This window comes from Hydractinia symbiolongicarpus, chromosome 15 (genome assembly GCF_029227915.1).
Source record: "Hydractinia symbiolongicarpus strain clone_291-10 chromosome 15, HSymV2.1, whole genome shotgun sequence".
Taxonomy (NCBI): domain Eukaryota; kingdom Metazoa; phylum Cnidaria; class Hydrozoa; order Anthoathecata; family Hydractiniidae; genus Hydractinia; species Hydractinia symbiolongicarpus.
The window spans coordinates 7,689,464-7,705,344 of NC_079889.1; positions in this window are offsets into that span (position 1 = coordinate 7,689,464).

Sequence of the window (15,881 nt, forward strand, 5' to 3'; positions counted from 1 at the left end):
TGTTAGAATATAGTAATTCAAAAATTTCAATCAATATCGTGTGTTATTTAGTTTCTTAAAGAAAAGGAAATCTATTAGAAGGCAAATATGTAATTCACTGTATTTTATATTTCCTACTTAACTTACCACATTTCCTCAAATGTACGCCTGGGTTATTATTATTTTTATGCTGTTAAAAAATTTGCGCTTGTTCGAGAAAAAGCACTTGAAAGAGAGGGCTACTTAAAGTCTTTGAAATTCAACATTCCATTGAAAGAACCCAGATCACAAACTAACCAAATAAATATTTCTAGCTGACTTATTCGAAAAAAATAAATAAATAATCATTTTGTTTTTCTAAACACCAAAAACCGCCCTGGGTACTTATTTTAGGTGAGCGCCTTTAAAACGCGCTAAATAGAGGAAATACAGTACTTAAATGCTAACGTAACTTTTTGTTTAAATTGTGGAAAAGAATAATCGAATACAACCCGCAGTTGCTTCAAAAGATTTAGAGTTTCCGATTGTGTAACTCACATTTCATTTTTTTCATTTTTGATATTTTTAAAGCTTAAGACAGTTGCGTTGCATCTTATATTTAAGTTACATTTTGGGAAGTGTTATCAGAATCAAAATTTTATTTTTGGTTTCTTAAGTCACTTATACCGTGACCCCAGAATAGCACTTTAGCTTTCCGCACTACAAAGGACCCAGTCACATATTGCTGCCTGTGCTGAGTCGATGTGAAATAATATTGCTCCACAAGAAAAAGGTGTTGCAGAAAAAAATCTTAAAAAAATGGCCGACAATGACGTATTAACCATTTTCCGACTCTCAGATTAGGCCTTTAATAAGACCCGTAGGGGCAAAAAATCGATAAACGACATCTTTTTTCCGCAAAACAGGGGTTTGGGTCGTCATTTAGCGTTATTTTCAATATGCCTCGATAACTCCTTATAGTGCGGAAAGCAAAATACGTCAAATATATCGTGATAAGCCGACTGACGTGTATATCGCCGCCAGATCGGAGTTTTTTCGCGACGGGTATGTCGGATTTTTTAAATGTCGGAGAACAAGGCTCGTCGCTTGGAAAAACATAATGGTAGATTTAAGCGGGAGTGCAACTTATTGAAGAATACAGAAAGGGTGGGACAGGGTCCCCTAGGTTCGCAAGCAAAAATTTTTAGTGGGCCTTATTTTGAAAAGATGCCTTGAAACATGGCAAGATGAACAAATATAGCTGCCATTTTTAAACGTGGCATTTTTGTGATATGTAAATGGTTATTGTAGATGCACGATAATTGTTTTTCCTAGCCCTATCCAGGATTTGAATCTGGATCTCTCATTTGCATGAGGGTCATAGCCATTAGACCAACAGGGCATGTATATATATGAAAAACTTTACAGGTGCATAATATATATGCTTATGGATTTACAGCACACATAGCCTACTTAAACTTTTTTATGGATATCAATATTCTATTTTTTTATTATTATACTAACTAGACGGTGGACCTGGCGTTGAAATGACTGGTTTAGTCGCAAGTAACTGTGTTACCCGGCGTTAAATGTCTGGTGGAGCGATTAATAGTAACTGTAACTTGTGCCACACATTCATGTGCAGCACTTTAGTACAAGTACGTAAATCGTGGTGTAATATATTTTTCAAAAAATAACTTTTCTACAAAAATACAGTTTATTTTCATTGCGAATATTTTCAAAATGTTTCCGAGAAAACTTAAAAAATGAATTTTAATCCAGGGTGAGCGCTTCGCACAGGTAAAAAATGTTGCACATCTATATATATGTATGTTTAATACCCTTTAAAATTAGCGCAACTTCTGTTAAACAGAAACACAGGTAACAGCTTGTCGTTAACTTTGGGATGAGTGATTATATACAGGTATATATACCGTGTCGCACATACGTTTTGGCATAATATTCATTTCCAAAAAACTATCCCAACTTCGGTTCAAATAAACAGACAGTAAACAGCCTGTTGTACCCTTTGCAGCTAAAACAATCAATCAGCAATTTTATTTTGTGGAAAAGTTTTTGTAACATTTACAAATAAAAACACAGTTCACGATCTGTTTTTACCCTGTTAAAGCAAAAAGAATCCTGCAACATTTTATGGGAAAAGTTCCCATGAAAAATCAAAAATTAATTGTGACATCAAATAGGCATAATACATTTTCCAACAAAACTTTATTGCCACTTCGGTTTAAATAAAAACAGTGAATACAGCCTGTTGTTATACCCTGTCCAGCTAAAAATCACACAACAGTTTTATTTTGTAGAACAAGTTTTTATGACAGTACGATAAAAAGCTCTTCTATTATTATTTCATCTAAATTGGCAGTTTTAAGCTAGCTAGCTAGCTTTAGGTGTGAGTGAGAATAAGAATGGGTTCATTACATGTAAAAAATAATGATATACTAGCTAACCATACCCTTTCTTTGTTTCTTGAAAATGCCCTTCCTTCCATTCCGAACAGGGAGATCTAACTAGAATAAACACAACTGCCAACTCATCAAACAAAATGCCGAACGACTAAAATCAAAGTCACCGCCAGGCTTGGAAATGCGGCAAGCCGCGGGAACGCTTGCCGTGCAGTAAACTCAACAATGGGGGTCGCAGAATAACTCACCTGAGTCTAATAAGTGCTTAAATTCAACAACGCATCAATAGACAAAGAACAAAGTATCAATCATGTCTTGAAGAAAGAAAGTTTGAAAGTCCACTATTCATGAACAAGAAGAAAATTACAATGTAAGTACGAATATTTCAAGCCATTAGCAATAACTTTCTTCGTTTGTTTCCTACGAGCCATTTGTTTACCATAGATACTGGTTGTACTCACATACTAAATCGACACTTTTATTCATTTAGGTTTTATTTTCTTGGAAAGTGTAAACGTAAACGTAACAAAAAGTTAAAGAATGGCGGACAGTAGGTTTTTTTAAACTGTTTTGACGGTCTTTATTGACATTGTGTTATAACGGAAGTCTTAGTTATTCATATCAACACTGGCGCCAAGAACGACAAGAATTTTTATGCGCACTTCTGGTTGGTTTTACAAACATTATGACTATATTCACAAAGAAACTACATATAGATGTTGTTGTCTAGTAAAGAAACACCAACCGGTCTTCTGATATTTGCAGCGCCTGTGTAGGCCATTGAATCGGAATACCTGTCAACAACGTGATTGGTACTTCAAAGGAGCCTCAACATTGCGGGTCGTCAGCACAGCTTTGTAATTCTTTGGTAGCTCTAAGTAACACTCGGGCCAGCTCTACGTGGGTTTATTTAATTGATGTGAGTAATTGAATTCATTCTGTTTGAATATCTTCCTTGTGTTCTGAGATCTAGCAAGGATCTATCTAGGAAATTACTATGTTGTTTCGATAACGATTAATCAAAAAGGTCTCTAAATCTTTGCAGCTTTCATTAACTACTGATTCGTATGTTTTGTGCCACATGTTTGGTTTTGTTTTACATATTGTGGAGCGCCTTTTTGACGTGGGACTGCTTTATTGCTTTTTGTTGGTTTATTTTATCGTTTCTTGGTTTTGACTGAGGCTGTGTCTTCTAAAAACTGGAAAAAGAATGCCATCAACATAGGCAAACGATATCACTTCTAATCCATCTGCATGCTATTTTTGGACAAGTTGAAAATCATCAACTTGTTGTTTCGTTGTTGCAGACAGTGCTCGACAAATTGACGACACAAGGAACTTATTAAGCTGTACAAGATAAAGAAAGTTTAAGATATTTTATCTAGAGTCTTAAGGTAGGCAAATTTAATAAGCTTGTGCATTGCGAAAGAATGGTTTAGTTAAAAAGGTATATAAATAAACTGACAATGCTTTTTACCGGACGCATGTATAGTTCCAAAGTGTTTTGTACATTGCTGTGCAAAATGTAATTGAAGTTCAAAATTAGTGGATTCTATCATCAGTAATGCCGAAAAATTATCTAGCAAATCCTAGCCTAGTCACATAGTCTACGTGATTTCTCTATGGCTTATCGGTAAAGTTCGGTAAAAATTGAGAAAGATTTGTTTAGTAGCCAATAACTTGTTACCAAAAAAACTATTGTACGACCTTTTTTCCTTTTACAGTAGAACCATTTTTACCGACTATATCCCGACTCGACAACAATTTTTGTCTTTTTTTGTGGATTTAGTACAGGAATGCCTTAAAAATTATATTTAAAAGCAATTCTAATTCGGTTCATGCTAAGTGGATTTAACCCAACATAAGTCAAAACATTGTAAGTCAATGGCAATTAAAAGACAGGATATTCCCAATAAAAGGAGATTTTTTATCAATACACCCTAAATCTCGTTAATAATAAAAAGCATTGATCTTAACAATAATGCCACTAAAACAGCATCCTCTCATGCGACTAAGTTGAAACGTCATACAAACACCAATCCAATAGTGTTGAATGTGATTTTAATATCACAGTTACAATATTCGGGAAACGTGTACTGCAAAGATTTACGCAAAAGAGAAAAATATTTTTTTTAATGCGTGAATTTACCAAATTCGGCAAACCAGATCAGGAGAAAATCATAATCTTCGACTGTAACAGATGATTTTAAGCTTTGAAGATGCTTATAAACCTCGACTTGGACGCCCACAAATTTTTAGATATATATACAGTTAAAGATCTCATTTTTGGATGTCTATTGGTAAGTACATATGTTGATCTGAATGCTAGGTAGGATTTAGAAACCAATTAGTTTTTCCACTGGCTTTTTTGTTGGTTGGCTGAAAATAGTTTGTTCTTATCATCTTGTGTAAAACTCGTGAATATTGCATGTGCACAATATCCAAAATTTGTTGAATATTAGTATAAATAACCCTGCACAATATTTTTCTAAGTTCTGCAAAGATGATCCATCAAGTAGGACTTAAACCCACAACCTCTCGTTTGCCAGGTGATTGCTCTACGGGCTGTGCTATCGAACCGATTCTACCTCCCAATTATCTTCGTCTCGTGCACTACATGTTTTAGGGAGAAAAGGATCGGATCGACAGTACGGTTGTAAAACAATCGGCCGGCAAGCGAAAGGTTGTCGATTCAAGAGCCACTCGATCCATCATCCTTGCAGCCCTTGGTAAGATAATGTGCAGGGTTACTTCTACCAAAAAATCACACATATGCACCGTTTTTCCTATAACATAGGCTGATAATGGACTCTGTTAATTATATTTAAAAAAATTTCAGGCCATTTTACATCACTTCGCGCAGCCTGCGCCTTCTTCGCCGCGCCGTGGTGATTGAAACGGGGGTAGTTGCTGCTGCAAATTTGGATTTTAAGTATGTAAGCACAAGCGATTGACTTTAATCCGTTACAGTGATAAGTACGCCAATTCAGCTGTCAAAACCGAATCGAATAGAGATTTTTGTAAGTAGACTATGATACGGATGCTTGATATATTTTTATGAAAATTTGCGCGTTACCGTTTTATGTTTCCTGAATGTTAGTTTAGTACGCCTGCCAATTTACCGTAGCTTTATGAAATGGGAGAGACGATTCTATTTTTGTATTTTTTTTTTTTGGCATCAAAACAAACACATCAAGCCTAAAGTTTTTTGAGTTTAAAGTCTCAAATAGTCGGTGAAAACGATAGAGATACCCAAACTAGGTCTATATTAAGTTAGTAATTTTTGTACTTAAATGCCAAGTTCCTTGATCTAAACGCGCAGACGCCCTCCACTCCCCCTACCCTTGTAGTCCGCACATAAATTCACGGAAACATGTTTATATAATTTGCAGTCGCGGTTTAAATCTGACATGTTGGTAATAAAATTTTGGTCGCCGTAGAAATGGTAGGTGTTTTTGTACTACTTTTTCCTCTCCTGTTTTTTTTTCGTGCACCATTTTGTAGTTAACAGTTATGCAAATAATCATAACGTATTTTATTTAGAAAATGTTACTTTAACCTTCTTTGTGTCAAGAGACAATTGAAATCTTATCAGGATTAGTTAGCTAAAACCAATTTTTAAATGTGTCAAAAGGTATGTGTAGGCATCTGGATTTTCTGCTTATGGACTTTTTTTAACATTTTAAAACACGAACGTATTCGCATCATATCTAAGTCTTAAATTCATGCGCGAATAAAGGTTACAAATCTTTATCGCAACATCTTATTGTCCTTCTATTGTTTTTTTCCAGGCTTTCAGACAACCTGCCTAATCTGACACGTCCAAGTTAATCTTTTATGAAGACCATAGTAAATCATTTCAGAATGCTATTATAGATCTTACTTAGACCCTTCCCTACTATAAGGAGTTTAGCATTGCTCTGTAGATTTTACACCTGTCGTATTATACTCTGTCTAGTTCATAATATGTAGCAGCCTCCCTCATAACAGACAAGATGACCACCAACCTCGGATTTAGTACTGTGTATTTCTTGCATGTGGATGTTAATGAATTTATTTTACTTAGGTTTTTGTGCTCTTCAAACACTTCGGGGATGCTGCGAGTCTTAATTTTTCCTGGACAATTTGTCAATCATAAAGAACTATACAAGTTCTTCATGAAGCCGTCTCTGTGTTGGAGAGATAAAGAGGTATAATTTCTTTGAACACATTGCCAATGTCATTGGTGAATGAATTTTCATCATAATTATACAGGCAACTGCCCGAAAACAAATGATTGTATGTATCAGATATGTATCGGATATCTATCAGATATGCATCAAAAGTTGTTTTTAAGAATAAGCAAAAGGTTTTCAAATTTTAGTTCATCTACATCTCAATATGCGTAAAATTGCTCTTATTAACACTAAAGAATGAATAAATTATTCCTAAGTACATTAAAAAACACATAAAAAACAGGAAATGAAAGTATAACTATTATCGTAATCATATGAAAGTGTGATGCATGAAAAATAAAGACATCCGCGTGATCGCAAACCGAAACATACTCACCTTTTATATTATATACGTACGATTTAAACAAGTAAAAAAAATCTCTTTCAGAGCACTCGTCGAAACGTAGGCTGAAAGCTGATTGAGGTATAAGGAATGCTTATAAATAAAAGAAAGCTCCAGCTCCTCTAAATATTACACAATTCAATGCCATACAATAGCGTATCACTGAGAGGAACACTATCAGAAAAGTATGTAAGCAGAGATGCGAGTTGTAGCTACTAAAATTGATGTTATAAAATGTGAAAAATGTATAATAACGAGTCTTTTGTGCTCAAGAAGTAAAAATTAAGTAAAGACTGAAAAAAGGAGATATTAACAAAGTTTTATGTATACGTGACGTGCAAGATTTTATTACAGCTGTTTGTACTGTGAATGAATTGAGCATTAGAAATTCTTACTTTTGGCGGAACTTTTGGTTGGTGAGAGGGAAGGGCAGGTATTGAATTTGCTACTTAAGAAATGAAGTAAAAGAAAAGCTGACGTGTACATCAAATATTAATACTTCTGATGGATGGAGTGTATGTAGTATTGCTCTAAACGTGGAAATAATTTCATGAAAGTTTACAAAAAAGGAAAAAAAAGAGAGAATTATAAAAATGGCAACACACATCTTTAAACTACTACATCACTAAAATTTATGAAACGTTAATGCTGCTTTTCGCATGCTTTCATCTTCACTATACAATTACTTGTTTTCAGCTGTTACGTCACAAAGCGGTAAATTAACTTCAATGTACATTTTGTATCATATATATTGAATTTCATTTTAAATAAGAGTGCGCACTACATTGCTTCTCATTCCCGGCGGCTGCTATGTCATTGAACGAGGCTCTCTCATCAGGATGCAAAATATGAAATACTGAAAAACAACTTGAAAAACTAGTACATAGGGTCCATGCAAGTACCAATTAAAAAGAAAGAATAAAGATCAATGTAGTGACATCGCAAGCGATAAAGAGTTACTTAGGTTAAATGCAACAAAAAATTGAGGATGGTTTCATTTAAGAAAGGCTTTACGACATTATCAGATACATAACCTATATTTTCAGAATCACCCCAAAGAACATATTTTCCATCTTTTAGCGCTTGATAACATGATTTCTCCTTCTCCTTAAGCGAAAGATTACAACGAAGTGAAGAGACGATACTACAGTTTAGTTAGAACCAGCTATTGGCTGTTCCCTGTGATGATATTTTATTATCTAACATTTGGGAGCTGGAAGTGGTAAGGAAAATTCATTTCTGTATCTGGTCGTCTTGCTAATACATACTTGAGTGTCACAAAAATGTAGTAGCAAAACGTAGCATTTCAATTTCAGACATTTCAATTAAATATAAGTGATCCAGAAGTTGATTTATATTTCAAATTGATGTTCATTTCAATTAATTAATTGCATTATATCAGGAAATGTTAAACAACAGATTATCTAAAGGTGAGCCGTTGTGGCACATTTAAGTGGTAACGCCGTACAATAAGCTGTCAAGTTATAAACTCACTGAATTGCTAAGTGTCAGTCAAATCAGTAAAAATACCTGTGCGTCAAGACAAATTTAGTTATGTCAGCATCATTGAGAGCAATTTCTTTTTCCATAAAAAGATGTGGGTACTAGCAATTTTAAAGCAACATTCATGAGTGCTAACTACATCGTGCTAAAAACATATTACAAAAACATTATTGAACGTGATGAAAGTAATATTAGCTTGACAAACCTTTCAGTTTGTCATCTTAACCCTATTCGGTCCGGGGGGGGGGGGGGGCGGATTCCGCCCCCCCTGACGGTTTTTTTTTTAATAACTCCTGATTGCTTTCTTATATGGCTATGATACTTACTGAGTTTCAACATTGATATTGGCCATTACTCAAAACTACCCCTAAAATCTCTATGAAATCCTTATAATGGGGAAAATATAATAACTCCTGTTAGGATTATCTTTAGAACTTGAAACTTGCAACACAACTTTGTTTCATCAAGAATAATTTTGACACGTGACTAATCCCATTTCCCGATTTTGTCGGATTTTACCCGAAAATCAAAAAAAACTGATTTTCGGGCAATTTTTGGCAATTTTTTATCCGATCCATGTAAAAACCGAAAGATATGTTAAAAACATTTTATTTAGCTTTCAGAAACTTCAAACAGAATGTAAAATTCGCTCTAAAAGAAAGGTAATTATACTTTAAGCAGATAGTGGCATTTTTAACAATTTTCAAGCTTCTGATGACGTCACAGAAAATGTGCTGACGCAAGCAAAAATTTATTGCCGCCATTTTGTTCCTTTTATGACGTACTATAAGTGTGCGAAGTTTGATTCAATTTGAACAATCCTATAAAAAGTTATAGAGGGGGGGCGGAATCCGCCCCCCCCCCCCCCGGTCATAGTATGTTCGAAAAACCCCGGACCGAATAGGGTTAAAGTGTTTTCACTGTAACAGCTCTCAATAACATAGAATGCAATATTAGAAACCAATGAACGCCTGTGACTGTTGATAATGTTTATCATCGGCGAGAAATTCTTCTAAAAAAGTGGATGTAAACAAAATTCTGCTTTTTACAATTTATAGAATTAGAATCTACAAAACCACTTGGTATATAAGATGTGTTGCTTTAGATGACAAAATTATATAAACATAATTTACGATTGTGTTGAGAGCAACGGTAATCCATTTATAGATTGATGATAAAATGTTTTAGTTCAGGACCATCGATTGTAGAAAAACAAGAGCACGCTGAAGATTTGTTTAGAGCTACTATAATATGCTGAAGTTAGTTGTGTCTTTTAAAATTATGTACTGCAAACTAATGCAGTTCTTACCTACTTTAAAGTACCCCCTTTATAGTTTTGAAGATAGCGTATAATTTCTGACAGATGCACGTGCGTCATTTCGTGTGCTACAGACTGGTATTTTTAAAATGGTCTATGTGGAAACTTTTGTAAATGTAATTGGTAAGTACATTTGCTTGATGTTAAAACCTTCTGTTTTTGCGTCGCATTTAAAGTTTAAATATTTAGAAGTATAAAAATTTATGCAACTGGATGTGATAACTGTTTCTGCTAACCCTATTTCTACTAGCATTTTTCGAACTGTTCAACGCTAGGGGAATCTCCTTCTTTATGATTTTAAAAGAATAATTGCTAGGGCTTTAACATTTGGCAGGTAAGTACTCTAATTTGAAATGTGTCAAGCACACCAGGTGAGAGGTCATGAGTTGGCAAATGAGTTAGCAACACATCAGAGTGTTTCTAACTCATTTCTCTAGCAAAGTTTAGTTAAGTCCTTGCACCCAATATAATTTCTTTTTATTTAACGTATATTAACTGACTGTGATTGGTCATGATTAAGGAAAGCCTTAATTGCATGGGAAAAAAGTATGCAGTGTAGGTTTACATTTTCACTGATTTATTAAACATTTGAACCTGTAAAAAATTTATATGCCTGTTCAAAAATATCTAAGTAGAACAAAAAGGGTCGTGAGAAATAATTTCTCAATTTATCTAAAGAAATAAGAAATACAGAATTTCAAACCATTAATTATTCAAAATTATCTCAAATTGGGAATGCTCCTTTAATCTAACTTTGCGGATGAAAGGTAATTGATGAAATGATGTAACATAAATATTTATCGAAACAGAATGGGAAATTTATAATAGTAATTTTATTGTCACTTGCTAATGTCTTTCTAGCTCTAAATATTTTATTCTTGGAATTTCAAATTACATATTCAACAATAATCTCATCTTTGGCATTGACACCTTCATACTAACATCGTGGATGAAAAAGTTGATGGCCGGATGTATCATAAATACTTATAGAAATAGAATAGAACTTGCTTTATTGCTACTTACTAAAGCCATAACCCATCAAACTGCCGTAGGAACATAATCCTTAGGGAATTTACAGTAAAATTCACCAAAATCCAAAGAGAAATACCATATAAGGTTACCTTACAATAACTATACCATGACACTAATATTTCGTTATGGATATTAAATAATTAGGGAGAAATTATTCGTAGTCGATGTGAACATTATGCTCTATGTGAGTAAAATAATTATTCGAGAATGAGTTTACCTTTTTCACAAGTTTTCATTATATATATTTTTTTAATTTAATTCTGTAAAAAACATCTAATACCTGATAAGCAACATAGACCGCTAGAAGAAAAAGAAACTGTCACATTATTTATAAATATAAAAAGTCGTAATTTGTTCTTAAATTTTAATTCTCAACACTAATCTCACCTTCGGTATTGGCACGTTCATACTAACATCGAAGAAAAAAAAATAGAATGATGTGTCAATAACACTCATTGAAAAAGAATGGAATATTCTTTGACGCATAGTCCCAGAAATCATTTAGCACCAAAACTTTCAGAAATATGAGGATCCAATTTCCCTGAAAAAAGAAGCAAAAAGTCACGAAAAATTAAAAACCAAAACAACATATAATGTAATGTTACACTGTCGACTACGACATGACAGAGTCTTTTGATTTTGGACATCACTTAAAAAATATCATCATTGTGGCGCGTGGCCTTGTGGTTATGGAGTTCGCTTCGTAATTACAAGGGTGGTTCGGTCCACAGCGCGGGCATGTTTAGCAAGTGCCTTTACCACAGCTGCGGGTCAACCCATGCCATGTGAGGAAAATTGGGTAGGTATTACCGGTGTATACTTAATGTATACATTCCGAACACAGGACCAACATTAATAACAGTGTTTCCAACACTGAAGTGGCTATACCTGTTAAAATATTCGGAATAATAATAATAATAATAAGCATGCATGGGGAGAAATTACGCAATAACGAGTTCCATATACTTTGATTCTTCATTAGCAAAATTTCTGAATATAACAAAAAGAATCAGAAGAAAAATGCCTCTTGCAAAAGAAGCGTCACAATAATCTGTTAGAATCACACTTTTTGAAACAAATTATAATTACAATGCACATAATTTTTTTGAAAAAAAAATCATAACCAAAAGAATGCCCAGTTAAGTGTTACACAGGAAAGCCTGCAGGGGCCGTAGTCCGCTTGCTTCCACCCTAGTAGTAATAAAGTTAAAATATTTTTGGGTGAAGATTTCTCTCCTATTTATAATTTTCACGATAGCATATAATTATGACTGCTGCACGTGATCTTTAGTGTGCTAAAGATGGAATGGGCAAAGCAATGAGTTTTTCGAAAAAGCACTTAATGAAACCATAGAAGATTATTTTCAAAATATCCTTTGGGAAAATCTGTGAATATAATTACTTTATTGGTACCGTTTTGGTAAGTACAATTGCCTAAGTGTTAAAGCTTGTTAGTGTGTCAAATATTGGTAGACCAAGTAACTTGGTCCACCGGCCTTTGATTTGAACAAATCGAACTTGATTGGTATTTTTTTCGTAAATACAGTTGCCTGATTGAAAACCTTTTTTCTCACATTTAAGGACAAAGTATTAAGGCACTGTAAATTGCACAATTATCGACTACTTTAAGGCATTTTGTGATGATTGTGAATTCTTTTTTTATTATTACTTCAAAAATGGTATAAAATTTATGACTGTTTACTGCAGGCAATTTATTGGCTGACAACTGCGGAATTAATACCAAGTGTTTTAGACATACCTCGTTAAATCAAAGAAATTCATTTTAAAATGCGAAAGCTCCTGTGAGCTTGCTTAGGATTGTCTCTGTTAAGTGATGTTACCAAATGTGTTTGATTTTTTAGCTGTGTCATCAAAATGTAAAAAAGAAGCACTAAAACGTTTTTTCTAAACAATACAGAATTAATAAACACAAACAAACAACAATTTTCTCCTAAAAAATATTTTTATTAACTTGAGAACAGGAAGTTTTATTTCCCAGATGGCACTATCAACTTTGAGGAACTCTATATTCGTGGTAAGTGCAGAGATTAACCTTGGGGTTATATCCTAGCTTTCTATATCATTTATGCTTTGTGGATAGAATCGTTATAACCAAAACGACACGCTCGCCTCATCAGTCACACCTGTCCAAGGCTGGTATCTTAAATCCCTTGTTTGAAGAATCTATGCTTGTAAAGAGTAAGGTTATTAGAACAGTCGTTATGGCATTACGAGATCTGATGTGAACAAATTATATTTTAAAGTAAATAAATTCTTATTATTTTGTGAAATGATAAATTATTTTTATAACTGAATAAATTAGTCTCCTTATTGCGTATTATATCTTTATATCTACTTCTTTTATAGAGAACGAAATGTAACATGTTTGTACAGGCAAATATTTATTTGGTTAAGGATATTTCTTGTTTTTACACGTTCTTTCTGCTAGGAGGATAGAAATAAAGATGTTAACATTTATTTTTCGTTAGCACAAGTAGTTTCTTTATTAAGCGCATAATTTAAATCTAGCGTTTTTCTTTTACAAAGAAGTAATTAGGGCGCGTAGGGTGTGATTGGTTTGAAGAGAAAATTTTTACTTGTATAACTTATTGTTTTTCTTTTTCCTCTATCCTCCTAGATCTCTGGTACTTAATACACGTTTTAAAAAAGCAACAAAAAAAAAACTTGCTGAGACTGCTTATGTTTCTCAGCTATACAGGATCGAAAGTTAATGTGCTACTTTTAGTCTACATCTTCGCGCAAAATTTACTGCACTTGTCAAATATAGTGAATTCTTGTTATATGGCTATTTTTGCTATTTTTATTCCATTTTAATCCTACAAATCTCTATTAGAACTTAGTGTTGCTAGGGATATGTTGCTTATACGAAAAACGTGTTAAAAACCCGGCGCACTGCCGAGTACTAACGTTTTTTATTTATAATGGGATATACAATTCTTTTAGTTCTGAATGTCTTTTTTATGTAAAACAACATCAAGGGATATTTATTTCAAAGATTTTTTAACTGCAATCATGAACGTCACATAAAATATATAGACGATTTACCCAACCTCGTTCCCAGGGCATTTTGCCTTGTTGATAAAGCTGATAGCGGCGAAAAGGCCCTGGAACAGGCTGGTCACATGATCGCTTATAATTTATGATAATTATACCCAAAATATAATTTATGCATAGTTGTCTTTCGAGGCAGTAACAACAAACATGGCAGCTGGGCTGTTGGTCTCCAGCTTTAAAAAATTGACTCAACATTAGAAAAGATTAGGGATTGTGATATTATTTATATATATAGCTAGTTATTATTATTATATGTAACATAAGACACCAGGAATAGATAGAAATTTAAGTTTTTAGTTGCATGTAAAATACAGGCAAATGTAACTACCTTTACTGATTTGTTGTGTAGCAGACCAGACATAAAGATGCAAATGTCACTAGCTTTACTGATTTGTTGACGTTGTAGCAGATTAGACATAAAGGTAGCTAGCTACCTTTTCGCTAAGGTAATGCAATAAGTAATAAGCCTTTTTTTTCCTTCTGTATATGAAACAGCCTACTATGTTTAAACTACTTTATGTTGAGTGTACAAAGGAATATAGTAACTATATTGTTTTTTTGTTTTAGTTTAGCTAGTTACATATTGCTAAGTTAGTAGTGATAACAGTGCAAATGTTTCAAGTCAGTTTTGGAGTACTTTTGTCAATGTCATCTTCACATTGTAATGGCTGAAGTTGTTAATACACCAACAAAGATATATACTAAACATGCCACGTTACCTAAAAATGAAGTGCTTTGTCGGTTATGCTGTATTGTCACTGCTCAAAACCATGTGACAAAATGTTTTTCAAAAAGTGGAGAAAAAATTTACCTAACATTTAAAATTGAGCAAACATGTGGAATAAGAGTGTCACAAGATGATGGAATGTCTGATGCTATATGTCGTAAATGTATATCGTTTATTCAAAAAATGCATGAATACCGATGTCAGTGCCAAAAAAATCAAAGTTTACATAGACAAAATGTTTCAGTTAAACGTTGTGCAGTTTCTTCACCAAGTAAAACCACATCTGTGGCAAAAAAGAAGCTTTTTGAAAATAAACCTGCTCTCTGTGATGTCACAAACATACAAAGAAATAAAGAAAATTGTGAAAATTCCATGGTAGACTTTGACCGTTTGGAACACTGTGCTCCATTTAAACCTGTGATGTGGCATTGCAAAGCGTCACTATTGCAGTACAGTTATTCCCTGCTTTATGCACCTGAATCAGTCAAAGAAATTGGTACTCTTAAATATTTCAGGGAAAATTATAACCGAAAGGATGCGAAACAGTCTAAAGTATTAGATTCATATGAAGGTAGTGAACAATTATTTTTAAGTACGGGTCGTGCCTACATAATCGTCGCATTAATGAAATTTCTGGGTATGAGCTCTCTAGAAGACAGACCATCAAATTATCCGTTTCCAGTACACATTACACAAGACAAAGAAAAGCAAAGAAGGTATTTTGATGATGTGTTAGGTACATTTGTTCAAAATTTTTTGTTCTAAAAAAATCCAAATGTCACAGGAGGGGATGATTATGTCAAGAACTATGGGTTATGTTCGATTTTTCTTACTATTTTAATTTTGCAAATGAAGGATACAGCCAAAGAGGGTGATGGTAAACGTAACCTTATTAATCAAAAGCTTTTGTTAACTGCATTCAGATCACTAGGAGGTTTTAGTAAGTATTCTATTGAAATGTTCGTTATCATTGCACAAATTGAATGTATGTTGACACCACGTTTATCAGAACAGTTTAAATATGGCTTTTTTGTTAATTGGAGAGGTGGTCCTGGAAATAATATGGAAGAAGATCTTGCTCAGGAAATTTGCAACAAGTTAAGCAAGAGCATTGTTCAAAGAATGGGCCCTAATAAAACTGTTCAATCTATTAGCAAGGTATGTAAAGCTGTAAGTGGTATCAGAGAAATTTCAGAAAATTATGACAACACATCAGGGATCCATCCTCTGTCAGTACAACATCAAACCCGTGATTCAAGTCAAGACGAAAAGGAAATGATTGCTGATC